Raw genomic sequence first — 15,210 nt, 5'->3', positions numbered from 1 at the left:
GCCCAAATGCATTAGAAAAAAATGATTCCAGAACAGGTTTTGTTTTCTGTGGACAGAGTGAACCACCAGAAAAGTAAAAATATCTCTACTGTAATTGAAAATTTTGCTGTCATAGACTAAAATTAACAACACAACTCTGAGCAAGCACAGAACAAAGGGAACTACTCTGTCCCAAAGACTTTCCAATAAGAAAAATGCAGTTACAAATGCAGCCAGGTCCCCCGATTTTCTTGTTTTTTGACTTTTCCTCTGAACATGCTTTAATTTTGATCTTTATTTGCAATATTTGCTCCTGAATTCCTTGCAAGCACCAAACTCCTCAGGCCAGCTAGAAGATCAGGACGGGGCCCTTGTTCTGTTTTCATATCAAATGTGCTTGTTTCTCAGATGGGGAGCTCCTCCAGAGTAGCAACAAATAATGATAGTGTGACTACTTGAAAGCCACATGGAGGGAGAGAGAAAGGGAAGGAAGGGATGCTATTCACTTCAGCAGCACAAATAAAGCAAGAGCTTTCTTTCTACAGGCATGTGTGGGAAGGGCAACAACAGAGCAATTACATGGTGGGTGGGAAAGAGGATTTTGTCACTTTTGGCAGCGCTGACAGACAGAAATAAACTGCTTCTAGGGGGATAGTAGGATAAGAACTTGCACATCAAGAACAGAAAGCAGAATTAAAATGGTCTCTTAGGGGATTTATTGAGGGTCTCTTTTTTGTTTGTTTGTTTGTTTGTTAAGTGCCTAAGGCCCCTACTATTTCACTGTGTGCATGCCAAGAATCAGGAGTGAGGAGAGAAAGTAAACAAGTTGTAGCCAAACTAATAAGTGAGAGTTTAACTGCAAGAATGAGACTGCAACCCCTGTGCAGCTGTTCCAGATGTGGGGGAATGGTACACTCAATGTGTAGGGCCTGGAAGGGAGAATGTTATGTTCAAGAAGACAGCATGGAAAAGCTCTCTGTTTTTAATGAAGGAAAATAAATTGAGAACTTTTCAAACCAATATCAAAGTCCCTTTCCTCTTTTTTTTTTTCTTACATAAAAACAATGCTATTACTGGTCATGGTCTCTAGAGAGGTATAATACTACCTTAGGGCACACGAAACACCATCAAGATGAGGTAGTAAACTCTGTGAATTAGTCAGAATGTTGAAGTATGGCATTTGAATTCCCTCTATCTGTGACAGACTTTCTTCAGCAGATGTGATTGTACTATTCTCACTTCTTGATTCCCCTCTAATTCAATATTACCCATGAGGGCAGAAGGCAAAATTTGTTTCAGGTCAACTGGAAGAGAGGACCATAACATAGCTGTTCTGTAGCTACAGCTGTAAGTGCTGTTGATCTTTTGTGGGAAGCAGTCATATTAATATAGGTTACAGGAAAAACTGATTGCTCATAGACACATTCTGCTCATGGAGATGGTTTTGCCTGTTTTTCATTTATTTATGTTCAAAAAGAAAACAACCAGAAATGTCTACTAGCATAGCTTGACACAGAGAATTGCAATGCAATCATTCTGAATTGGCAATAGCAGATTGATGTAAAAGACATTTAGAAATAATATAGAATAAGGGTGGGAATATGTTTACACACAGTTCATTCTGTCCATCTCCCTATCTTACGCCCATCTCAGAGGGAGCTCCCTGACACAATGAATCCAGTGACTTCCTTCTCTTTCTCCTTTCCAGAACAAGTGATGGAGGGGACATCTGTCTTCTCTTCCAATGTTGAATGCTACAAAGGGCTGGGAAGCAAAATTTTCCTTTATATATAAAAAGTGTACTGCTATTCCATGATTCAGCCAAGATGCCCAGAGTTAAACTTGAGTGGATCACCATTTAGAGGTGGCAAGACTACACAACTAATGACAATCTTTTGGTCCAACAATGCTTTTAAGAGCAGGCTGTGCTCCATGGAGTACACAGCATCTAAAAGAGAATCAGTCTGCCTTCAGCAAGACAGCCCAGAGATTTTTTAGATGGCAGATGATTGGTGATGTCACATAAAATTGACAGCTCCTCAGACAAAAGGAAGAAGTTTGACTTAATGAGTGCTATGGGTGGGTGTATAAGCAAAGACTTTTCTAAGAATTATCATTACCTGAGAAAGGCAATTTTGAGCTGAATTGACATTCCAGTAATTAAGGGCCAACGTAGAAAATCTTGGTCATTATAACTATTTAAATTTTCAAATTGCTTAGTTTAGAATTGCTTATGGTTGAACTGCTACTGACAGCTCCATCACTTTCTATTCTCAGCCAGCTTGATTGGCAAAATGATGAGGTCTGTACCACATATCACGGCTGCATGCTGGCACCAAAAATCACTACCTGGAGCAGAACAACAAGTATCAACAGTGGTCAGATCAAATCACAATGAATCAAAATTTATATTCAATTCTTGATAGTGTATGTGCATGTAAAGAGAGCCACTGAATACTAGTCTCGAAAATAATGGCAGAAGGTGTTGTATCATTGTATTTAAATTTACTTTATAGTAACATGTTTTATACCTGATTAGTTGAAATCCTTTTTTATGCCGGTCTCAGAGAACACTTAATTTTTGTTTCTGGCTCACACTTTTCCACCATTTTATCATGTTTGTGTGGAATGATTTTCAGATGGCTAGTGCTATTTTGTGGCAGTATAAACTTCTTGTCAGTGAGATAGATAGAAGAAACATCTGGAGAAGTTCACATTATGTATTGAAGCAACTTTCCTAATTTTGAAAGTTATTTTAATTCCCTTGTCATACCGAAGTCAAAAAGACTGGGAGAGAGATACCATATTTTTATTTTAACAATTTAGAAGACTTGGTGCATTATTGTGCAAGAATGAAGGCACTAGATCTCTTTTAGCTTTAGCACGTTGGCCTCTTTTTTCCCTCTGTAAAAATGTATTAACTTATCATGTACTTTGTTCTACTGTCTTAGAGGCAGATTTTTTTTTTAGTCCCTCTTCCTCTGTACTGTCACTTTTGATTCACAGTTGCTAAGCATTGCAAAAGCTCACCAGAGGGACACTCTCATAGTGTGATTTGCAAACTTTGAAATAACACCCACCAGCAGAAGCACCATATGCTACGAAGTTGCACAATAAACTGACAGCAGTATTTCATTTATAATTTGAATTTCCAAAAATGTCAGCATTTTTCACATCAACAAATGCTCTCAGCTTGCAGCACATGACTCTCTCCTCTGAGTGGACATTAAATTCTGTTAATTCTTCTTAAATTTCTCCAGACTTTATTAATGACTGCCCTGCCACATGAAAATCAATTTATTTTTACTGTGATAACTCGAGGTATTAAGACAAAATACATCTGTGAGTTTTGTGAATATGTAGCTACGTCATTGGGTTAACATCCTACATAAATGTTGGTGCAGTTTATGGCATGTGGACTTTGTGGCTCTCTGTAACACTGATAATCCATTGCACACTTTTTGATAATAAAATAAAGTACCAAGGAATATTTTTTTAATCAATCATAGGCAAACTTCACATAAAACACAAGCTGTTCCCTTTGTGGTTAATTTTCATCCAGCTGCACTTAAGTACAACAGAGCCAGCAGAGAAAACTACTTGGCAACACTTCCTAATTAGGGGACGTTAATTACAGCTAAATACTATACAATTTCTATGTTATAAGAGTTCATCTAAATCAATGTTATTATGGTACTAAAGGAATTAATAATGATTTCATACTTAGAGGCTGTTGCCAAACTACCCATTAGTTCAGAGTTTAAAATGACTTTACAATGAAATCTCTAAATCTGCGTTACATAAAACACTGGAATATTCACAGACAATCACACATGGCACTTCTATTATGTATTAATAACTGTGCCTGATGGCATCCCTTTTTCATGCTAGAGTGTTGATGGGAAGGGTGAGAGAGAGAGAGGAGAAGGCCCCGGGAGGCAAGGCATATATCCTTACAAACTGTGAAAGTGAGATTTCTCTCTGAGAATGGAGGTCGTTGACTGGCAGATTTGACGCCAACTTCAGGGAGGACACCAACAGATCCATTACAAAAACACAGATAACTGTGCATGAGTAGTTCAAATTCCAATGCTGGAATATCACTAGTTGGGATCTGTAGGCTGTGCAGTGGGACTGCAGTGCCTAAATCCACTGAGGCGTGTGGATCCCATGCCCCCATTTCTGACACACCCCTCTCTCCATTTAGGATGGAGAACTTATGATTGAGCTGACACAAGCAAAAATGTCCTTCAGGGGACACAGTTTTGTTTCAAATATAACATGGTGATTATATCACTCTTTTTGCATCTTCTATTTCTTGCAGCATCTGCCTTGTTGAAATTATGATTTAGCATTTCTAAATCAATGCAAATTAGAAAAAAGGAGGACCATAAGGCTACCATGCAGATGGAGAATTTCTCTCAGGTTAGTTCTTATTAAATAGGGAACCACAAGTGCCCATTGCTGTCAGAGCAGCCACTGCTCAGCAGCCTTTTCAGTAAAACTCGAAGAGAGATCAAGAGCAGATGAGATGCACAGAGCAAACTAACACCTGGTCTGCACAGGGCCCTGGAAGATCCTGAGCTACATGCCCGCAGGGGCTCAGCACAGACTTCACAAGGAGGAAGCTTAAATGGCTTAAAATCTTCTTTGTGCTTTCTCAGTTTACGACAGCTCTAGTCCACACGCTTTCCCTTAGCACAACTTGTACAGCTTGCAGTGCTCTCTCGCTGCTGCAAGAGCTCCTTGGACTTATCCCCACCCAGAGTTACTGCCAGCCTGGAAAGCACTCAGCAGTACATTTCCAGTGCCATGGGGAATGTCCCCCTTACTATCTAGCTCTTTTTTTATTTCATCCTGCCCCTTTTATTCGATGTGATGGAGGAGATATGATGTGCACAGACACCCACATTCTGGCTGTCTGCTTTACAACGTCATTGGTTTATTTATTTCTGGATCACCAAACCCAACACCTGGCTCTGCAAAGGACCATCCAAAATCCAAACCCTATGTCTGAGAGTGGTGTCCCAGCGTCCCTTGAACTCCGGCTCTCAGGGCCGTGCCCACAGCCCTGGGCAGCCCATTCCATGCCCACCGCCCTGTCCGTAACCCCCAGCTGCCCTCCCCTGTCACACCTCCATGCCGTTCCCTCGGGCCCTGTCGCTGTCACACAGAGCAGAGCTCAGCGCTGCCCCTCCGCTCCCTCACAGGGAGTCAGCAGCTCCTCCTTCAGAGTTTTGACACCACCCCCCTTCCTCTCACATCTACATGGTGACGTGCCCCCTGAGGGTGAGGAGGCACCCCAAGGCAGTCACCCTCCCCCGAGTGCACTGTAAACCACATCATCAGTCCACTTGTGACACCCAGTGAGGAGAAGGCAGCACCAACCCTGAGGGAGCTGAGCACGAAGCGTGGCATCTCTCTTTGCATGTTACTCATTTTTATGCACATTTTCAGGCTGGCACCTTCTTTTCTTCACAAGTGTCTTTGTAGGACCCTGGATACTCCTTAATCTACTTAATGGTCGTCATCTTTCTCTTCAGGCTTATAAAGATTTAGGCAAATAGTTTGGGGTACCCCACTTACACACAACATTTACACTCACAATTCTCTCCATTGGTTGTTGTTATCCCAGCCACTTTGCCAAGAGGAGGCTGTATGAATCCCTGCAGAAGGGTGAAAGAACCTCGCAGGAGTTTAAAGACCAGCGAAGGAAAAGCAAAGACATGCAGGGTATCACAAGACAGCCCCTGAGCTGCTAGCTTTGAAGAGCCGATCTCCAACCAAGTTCTTAAAGTTGTTTTCCTACACAGCCCCAGGATGGAGAAGGATCAGTATAAAGATGCAAAATTAACCCTTTCTGAGAAGTCAGACATGGAAACATTGCTCTGGCAGAGATGTTTTAGATTGAAACAAGTATTCACAGTCACCTAATGACAGGCAACACTAAGAGAGCTATAAGCCTTTTCCTTGAATAAACACCCATGTAGAATATAGTTTTAAAAGCTTTATTACAGTTGCAGACACAAGCAGCGGCAATGACAGGCTTCTTGACTTGAAGGCTATCTGTTGCTGGAGAGAGAACCTCAGATATCTAACCAGCCAACCTTGCTGGGTGTGTGTACATGGCATGCTGCTGTGGGAAGTCCTCATGCCACCCCAGAAAAATGAAAAGCACAAGTCCAAATGCCTGAAGGCAGGCCCAAAGGAGGAACAAGGAAGGCAGCAATGCATCACATAGGTTTGCGTCTGTGGCTCCAGTATCATTGGCCTGGGGGAGGATTAACTATCCTGCTTGGATATCCAAGCTTTCACTTTCAGGTTGGATATCAGGGAAAAGTTTTTCACTGAGAGAGTGGTTGGGTGTTGACACAGGCTTCCCAGGGAAGTGATCATGGCACTGAGCTCGTGAAGTTGAAGAAGTGCCTGGACAACAATCTCAGTAGTGTGGTCTGACTTTTGTGTGTTCCTGCAGGGAATGGCCATAAACTTGAGCATGGAAAGTTCTGCACCAATATGCGAAGTAACTTCCTCACAGTAAGGGTGACGGAGCACTGGAACAGGCTGCCCAGGGAGGTTGTGGATTCTCCTTCTCTGGAGATATTCAAGACCCGCCTGGACGCCTACCTGTTCAGCCAGTTGCAGGGGGCCTGCTTTGCAGGAGAGTTGGACTTGATGACCTCCAGGGGTCCCTTCCAGCCCCTACAATTCTGTGATTCTATGAACCAGGACTTGGAGTAGATGATCCTTATGGGTCCCTTCCAACTTTTGTATTCTATGTTTTTGTGATTCACTCACTTTCACTGCTGCCATTCTTTACATGGGCAGCTGAGTACAGTGCTTGCAAACTAAAATATTTTGCCATTCAATTCTAGGTGAATTCACTTTCTATTTAAGATAACATATCCATATTAATCCTAACATGATATTTTAGTAAAACTTCTAGTAACATCTGCATTAGAAGTACAATAGGTTCTGCATCATTTATGCATGGAGCGAAAGTTTGACTTGCAACAGACCGCTGTTTTGCTAGGAATACCTTCTGCTAAAGAACCAGTCTTCAGTTTATTTTTCAAGTGTTAGTCCAAATCTATGTTATAAAATGTTTATACGTGCATTTCAGAGCATAGTTATAGTATAGCCGTAAAAGGAAAAAACAAAAACAAAACAAAAAAAAAAAACACCCCACAACTGGTGTCTTTTCCCATACTTAAAGTGTCAGAAACAATTTGCTGTTCTGTCACCCTCGGGCTGTGCAAAGCTAACCCTCAGAAGCAGTTGCACGCTGCTAAGTGCACATATACTCACCAGCACTCAGCACAAGCCCCAGTGCTTGCCTCCACACCTCACGCAGTCACAGGCTGTCCCGAAAACCTCAGAGCGAAGCAGAGTGGTACTTTCACCTTAAGGATGTGAAAGGAGATGTTCCTGTGACAATAAAAGCACTCCTAAGTGCACTGCCAACCACAAATCATTTTCGAAATTGCTCCTGGCTTTTTAATTTCTTTCATTTGTAGGATTTATAGCACAGTGACATGCTAGAATGTTTATTCCGTGGTCTGCCCATCACGTGGTGCACCACTGGCACGACACCAGGCTTCAGCCTGTATTAATCTAAACCTCTGTAATGATCATTTGCGTTTCTTAATAAATGACTGATAATTGTGCGTGTAACTCTGGAAGTGATTAAAACTATCATCAGTATAGGGTGCAGACTGTTCCAGCCTTTTTTTTTTTTTTTCATGGATATTTGCCATTCTTCCTTTTTAGTATTGTTATCACTGAAACAAAAAGCTTCCTGTTTGAAAATTATTTATGGAGCGTTGCAGAGCTTTATAAGATTTTCATACAGTGCTCTTTGAGCTGGTATACTTTTGGGTTAGTGTGTACTCTCAATTTCAGCTCATGGATGAGAACAACTTTCTTTTCATAGTTGTCATGTCTGTGAGTATTGCATCTTTTGATGTGCTCCATCATGTTGACTTTTGGGGAAGGCTGTGCAGAATCACAGAAGCTGGAGAAGGAGCATCCAGACCATCCAGTGTCTGACCCTGTAAAGGCCTGTGCCTTCTGAACAGAATTATCATATCCTCAGCCAAGTCCCAGCTGAGAGGCTTCTGCTGCTTCCATAGTGCACTGCCCAACAGCCTCAGCCAATCACTTATAGAACCGTTCTTTGGTACTCACCTCCAATTTTCCACTTGTTATTTTTGCCTGGTGCATCTAATAATTTCCAGTGTTTTGTACCAAACCATTTTCCTCCACTGTCAGAATTCACATTTAACTTTTATTATAGATCTCTACCTGCATACTATTTCCTATCTGCATTAACATGACATATAATGGCACTAGTCATGAACCACAACACTTTACAGCAAGTGGTGTGCGAAAACAGGGCAAAAAAGCAATCTCTGCCTCAATGAGTTAATTCTTAGGATGAAAAAACCTACATAATGCACAACAAGCAACAAGGAAGAAGTATTAGTTTCAAAGCCAAAGCATTTCAAAGTTACAAAATATTAAAGTTGCTACTGCATCTCAGCCTCTGTAAATGCCATTTTCAGTGACATTGTTCTCTGATTTGTTGTTCTTCCAGCCATTCCAAAAGTTAAATTCACAAGCAAGAGATCTGGCCAGTGAGCAATTTCCTTCTGGTCTCAGTATTGCTCCTTTTATGAGGAGGTACTTTGTCTCCAATGAGTTCACTCTAGCTCTTCTTGTTTGGATCACCTTGCTGTTGTTCAGCTGCCAGTTCTAAGTCCTCATCTTCTGAGGCATCTTCCCCCCATGCCATTCCTTCTCCTTTCCCTGTTTGTACCTTGCACTTACTGCTTCCTTTAGTTTCCATTAGCTCTAATCTGCACTGGACTTACTGTGCCAATGTCTTTCTCTCCCTCTGGTCCAGCTTTCAGCTGCTGTTCAGGTTTCACTGCATCCATCCTGCACTGCTCCTTTTAGCACCTTTCATTGTATAAATGCAGCAGAAGGCAAGTGGCGAGGACAGGGGCCAGTCTCTCCTTTGCCATGGTTCATGCTCTGAAGTGCTGGAACTCAGCACAGTGAAATTTCCAGGTGTGGGCTGAAAAATCCCATTCCACTCTATGTTTTCTTTTTTTCTTTTTTTTTTTTTTCCCCCAGCTTTATTTTCTTGTGTGGTTTTTTTTTTGTTTTGTTTTGTTTTTTGTTTTTTGTTTTTTAATTAAGTTCAGCGGTGGAAGATATCTACCTAGAAAATTGTAGTCTATACAACTAGCTTGTCAGTATCACAGCTGGAGCAGAATGGAGCCTATCGCATTTACAATTCTTATTGTATATATTCTTATATACAATGCCTATAATACCTGTAGTTCTTAAGAATTCAAAGCTCTACTTGTGCTTTGCATGTGCTCTTTGCTACTTTTTCATCAAAACATATCCTATTGACCAATTGTAGTGTGTTCAAACATGCTAGCAGCAATCATTCACTCATCTGCCTCACCCGTCACACACGTGTCTAGAAGTCTTACCAGCTCTCAGTTTCTGAACATTGTCAGCAAAACCCGCAGCTCTGGTGTATTCTAAGGTGCTGTGCGTTTTTGTTCTGTATTGCACCAGTTTTACACGTCATTGAGTTTCAGGAGAGCAATACAGAAGAAAATTAGGCCCCAAGTATATATATATATCCCTTTGTGTTCTAAAATACTGTAACACACTGCTCTACAGCCCTCTAATGGAGAAAATGGCAGAGCTGTTCAGGAATATGAAACAGAATCAATGCTTAACAAAGAAATCTGCCCTGGTGGAGGCAACTCTGAAAACACGTTCATTTAAGAGCAGATGGTTATCTTCCTGCAGTTGAAGTGACTTCTATTTATTCATTTATTAATTTACTCTGAGCAGAAGGTCCTGAGTTTTCAGTGAGGTGCAGAGGTGGGCAATGAATGGCACAAGATCAGCAGAAAGAGCACAGCTGAAGGCTCCTGGAGACCTCAGCCCTGCACCTTGCCCACAGCCTGCTTGGGGCAGTCACTGTCATGGGGACATTTCTCCCAGTATCTCACAGAGACAGCTACACTGAGACTGGACAGAGCTGATACAAGCACAGTGTGTGGCCTTAAATACCTGCAGAACCTCTCTTAACACTTTCTGCAGCACACTAAAACAGCCTGATCTGATTGTAGTCCAATGCAAGGCATGTCTCAAGCAGAGGACTCTCATGCATTGCTAACGTACCTGCTAAAACCCAAGCTGGCTAGGTGAAGATGTTCCAGGTTAAGCCTCTGTAAGGACAAGCTGCTCCTACTTGTCGTCACTTCTCATGAGGAAGATTCTTGTTTGCGATCTTCCCTGGCAATTACTGTATGAGCCTAAAACAAATTTTGAAAGTTGGGAAACCACTCTGCCTTCAGCCTGGCAGGGATAGTCTAGGATGTCTTCTGCTTCCTCATTAGCTTAAGTGTCTGAAAGAAATAGGAGCTGTGGGAATTTGTTTCTGAAACACTGTAGGAATATGTGGGAACAAGCCGAACTACCCATGCTAGCACTCGAGCTCCCAGTCCAGCCTCAGCACCATTTCCAAGTGTTTATTTATAGCTTCTTTGGCTTTAGACATGTGCAGGCCAGGCCACTTTTCAGATCACAAATTTCAAGGAGCCATCATGAAGCACATTTAGCAGAAGAGAACTGTGACTGTTTTATGGAGTGGCACTGCCATTTTCATGAGTACTTGCCGTCTCCAATGATCAGTGTGGTTTGGCAGCCATGTGGGGAAAAATATGTTTGTGTAGATGTTCCCCGCTCTGCTGTTGTCAAACACTGACACAGCCTGCTTAAAAAGGTTGAAGAAACTAGAAAAATGTCCCTGGTGCCCAAATCTATAGTTAGAGGGGCATTACTGGATAACGTGATCCTAGCAGGCTGCAGGGTTTATTTTTTTTTTAAACATTAGAGGACTCATCAACCCTGAAGGGACTGAAGGAGAATGGAGTGGATGAAACTATCTGGATATGCAGCACCGCAGGCTTAAAGCTCCAAGTCCCAGAGCTTGGCACACACAGTTGCATCTGCTTAAAGTCCCTGCTGCTTCTGGGCTTCACCCTGAGAATTGCTGCAGCACTGCACCACAGAACATGCCCCCACACTCACATTAGGCTTCTCTTAGCGTTAGAAGGAATCAACAAAAGTTCCCCTTTTCCTTTACAGTTCGTTCTCTTTCTGCCTAATGAAGGTGGAATATAAAATGCTGAAGGAAAAAGCAGCTTTCCCCCTACAGTAGAATTTCCTTTTCAGTTATTTTTAATCTGACATCTGTTTTAACATGCATTCACACACTACATTTATTTTAAAATTTTCCCTCCCCTGTGTTTTATTATTTACCTCCTGTTCCGAACAGATACAAAAGATTACAATTCTGTGAAGCAGTAACAGTGGTGGTGACGATCTCTCTTACCTCTTGTGACTTCTCTTTTTGCCCCTCTGTCTTCCCTTTATCTACATCTTCCTGCCACTTGCCTCCCAGAGGCCTTGTTACAGTTGCTACCAGATGGGGCAATGGCATTTGCATTTTTTGGAATTGGACTGATCTGTGCTAACTAGAACATAAAAACCTTCTTGTTAGAGCCTGGATAGAATAGTTGCTCTTTGTTGTAGCTTCATTCAGGCCCTTCAGAACATTAAAACAAGAAGCTGTGTTCCGGGTCAGACAACGCCTGTGCTGTGAGGAAAGACCAAGACCCCACTGGAAGCCACAGAAAGCAGCCAGTGCTGAGACCCAGCAGCCAGAGCTCTGACATGACTCAGAATGAATGTTTCATTTCCCTTGGAAATGAAGATAACATCCTTAATCAACTTACACGTAATTAAATTAAGTGTTGGAGAATATGTATTCTCCAGCTTCCCCTCAGAAGCTGGTTGCTCAGGTCTGAGGTTGAGGGGCAAAAAAATATTCTCAATGGATTAGCAGTTATCACTACAGGCAGGCAGCTTTAGCACTAACTGGTCCTACAGCCATGCTGGTAACCCCTGAAGCCACAGAATCATAGAATAGTTTGGGTTAGAAGAGACCTCAAGGACCATTGAGTTCCCTGCCACAGGCAGAGTTGCCTGCTGCTAGATCAACTGCTAGATCAGATTGTCCAGGGCCCCATCCAAACAGGACTTAAGCACTTCCAAAGATGAGGAGCATCCACAACCTCTCTGGGCAACCTGTTTCAACATCTCATCACTCTCTCAAAAAATAAATTTCCCCAGCATCTAATCTAAATCTCTTTTCCTCTATTCTAAAACTATTCCCCCTTGTCCTATCACTTTCTATCTGTGTAAAAAGTTGATTTCCCTCTTGTTTATAAACTCCCTTTAAATACTGGAAGGCCATAGTGAGCTCTCCCCACAGCCTTCTCTTCTCCAGGCTGAACAAGCCCAGTTCCTTCACACTGTCTTCATAGGAGAGGTGCTCTAGCACTTAGATCACTTTCACAGCCCTTCTCTGGGCCCTTTTCAAAAGCTCTACATCTTTCCTGTGCCAAGGGCCCCAGACTTGGATGCCTGCTGGACTCCAGCTGGGTCCTCATTAATGCAGAATAGAGGAGTACAATCCCTTCTCTCTCCGTGCTGGCTCTCTCCTCTTCTGATGGAACCCAGGATACCAGTGGCCTTCTGGGCTGCAAGCGTATCCTGTTGGCCCATGTGAAGTTCTTCATCAACCAGGAACCCTAAGTCCTTCTTAGCAAGACTACTCTCAAGGAGTTCTCACAGTCTCTAGTGGTCTGGGATTGCCTCAACTCAAATGCAAAACCTTGTACTTTGCTTTGTTGAACCACATTAGCTCACAAGGCCCCACCTTTCAAGTTTATCTAAGTCCCTCTGGGTGGCTTCATTTCCTTCTGCTGTACCAGTCAGCAAGACCCCGGGCTTTCTTGTGAGGCCAGACAGATAGACAGTGTGCCTTGTCAGATATGACCTGTAGTGCATCTACCCTCTGGGCTGAAATGGCAATGGGAATCCCTATACTGAAGGATCACCAGCCCAGCCCTGGCATTGGCCTTTGCCAAGACAAAGAAAATACTCTAGTTTGCTTGCTTGTTTGCTGCAATTAGTAAGTATGTGATAATTTACATACATCTTTGAATACAAACAGATCTCATTGCTATTGGTGAAATGGAAAAATAAGCTTATCAAGTTTTCCTGATTTTCTGGGAAAAAACCTCATCCACCAGGGGGTTTGGTTTTATACAGCACCATGTTGTTGAGATACTACATTTATCTTTATTAATTGAACCTCTGAAGCTCCTTTGTCTACTCCTCCCTTAGAGAAAGCAAGACTTACAAAAACAAGTGTAATAAATTCCATTATCACTTCCTCCATTTGCTAACATCTTTTAAAAAGTTGTTTTCTTCTCAGCTAAGGAAGCAGTTCTAAATTGATGCTTTTACAGTTCAGTGTTTTCAAACACCTCCTATGAATTGGGAGATCTGAAACTGCTAAACCTCAAGAAAGCTTTGCTTCCAGAAGATCACATTTTATGCAGTTTCCAAGAATTAGCAACCCACAGGATGCTAACCCTAGTGCTCAAACCAGAGCCACTTGAAATCACTAGACTCATCAGGAATGGCTAGAGCATCTTGTTGGCCCTCCTTCTTGCATCAGTGTTAAATTTTATTAAAGGATATTAAAGCAATTTTGTCATGCTTTCCTTTGTTACTTTAGGTCCTTGCAGAAAGGGTCTGTAACTTGTCTGGATCAGAGGAAGGATCTCTACAAAATAGCTGGCTGGGACCTCATGGTCACCTATCACTTGCTTACTCTTTCCTTTTAGGATGTGCAAGGACTGTTACCTTTTTTGATGCTTCCTTCTTTCCAAGTCTTATTTCTCAACTGCAGGACTCCAGGATTCTAATAAAAATGGTCAACTGGTAGTTTCAACAATGGTATCTTCGCATACTACAAATACTTTTATCCTTTGTTGTCCTATTAATAAGAACTAGCCAGATGGACATTTCCCTGTCTTGTTCTCCTGGGTAGGTTACATCTAATTAAATGCAATTCCCTCCCTCTACTCCTACTGCACACTTTATGTATCATCCAGATGTCAGCACTGGTAATTTCAGCAAAAGTGCACCAAGATTTGGATAAAAGTTCCTGTTCCTTTTTTTTTTTTTTTTCTTTCTTCTTTTTCCCCAGAGGAGGCAGGGAGCCAAAGTTCCAACTGAGCAAAATAAAATTAAACGTAGATCAGCCTTTTCTGTCTCAGAAGCATGTGCTATTGTGTATAATGTATGTTCTCTGCTTCAGAAAGGAAATGAAAGAATGAACTTGTACTACTGATGAAATAAAGATATCAAAGTATTACTTGCCCCAGCTGATATGTGCACTTCGAATATAATTACTATTTAATATCTTTGTTTCCTGCAATCCAGGAAAAAAAGCTTACCCCTTCTCCCAATTCCCTCTTCTTGTAAATAAGTTGATGCAGGATATTCTAGATTTTCAGTTTCTACTTGACTTTCCTCTTGAATTTATTCACTTATTTGCAAAATGAGGTAGTCAACAAAATGAAGCTATTTAAAATCCTAAATGAATAAGTGTTACAAAAATAATGATTAGTATACTAGACTGACTTCCACAAAACATATGTTATACTCTGAAATATATTTATCTAAATATAGATGTATTCCTACAGATAAACAGGCATAATTGCCTGTTTCTTTTTTAAAGGCCTGAAGCAGAGTGCTAAATCTGAACTTTTTTCAAAGACTATTCAGCAGTGGTGTGCTGCCCCCTTCCTCGTTACTGATTTCAGGTCCCCATCTCCTTTCATACACTTTGTGCAGCTGTTATGACCAGCTGCAACAACCTAGATAAAGTCTCAATTCCTCTGTGACAATGGGAAATAAATAGCAACCAGCAGTCAGCCATGAGGGGAAGAAACAGAACACTGCAAAGGAAGTGCTGGTCAGGGTTAAGGGCACCAGTGCAAGTAAAAAACTCAAAAGACCACACTGAGAACGTTTCCAGCTCTCCATCAGTGGGGACATATGCTCTGCTACACCAGCCTCCAACTTGAGCTTGGAATGCACGTCAGACCCTTCCTTCCAGCTCCAGCTGTCTCAAGGGTCAGCATTAGTATGAGCCCCAAGACACTCATGGCCCTGCTCAGCCTTCCCTCGTCGTGCACCTACCAACCCAAGAGCCAAGCTTCACCTCAGCATAAGGCTCTCAGCACTACCATGAGTGATGTAGGAGCACCAGGCTCC

This window comes from Meleagris gallopavo, chromosome 1 (genome assembly GCF_905368555.1).
Source record: "Meleagris gallopavo chromosome 1, MGAL_WU_HG_1.1, whole genome shotgun sequence".
NCBI classification, from domain to species: domain Eukaryota; kingdom Metazoa; phylum Chordata; class Aves; order Galliformes; family Phasianidae; genus Meleagris; species Meleagris gallopavo.
The sequence above is the reverse complement of the archived record's forward strand: the minus strand, read 5'-3'. Positions refer to the sequence as shown.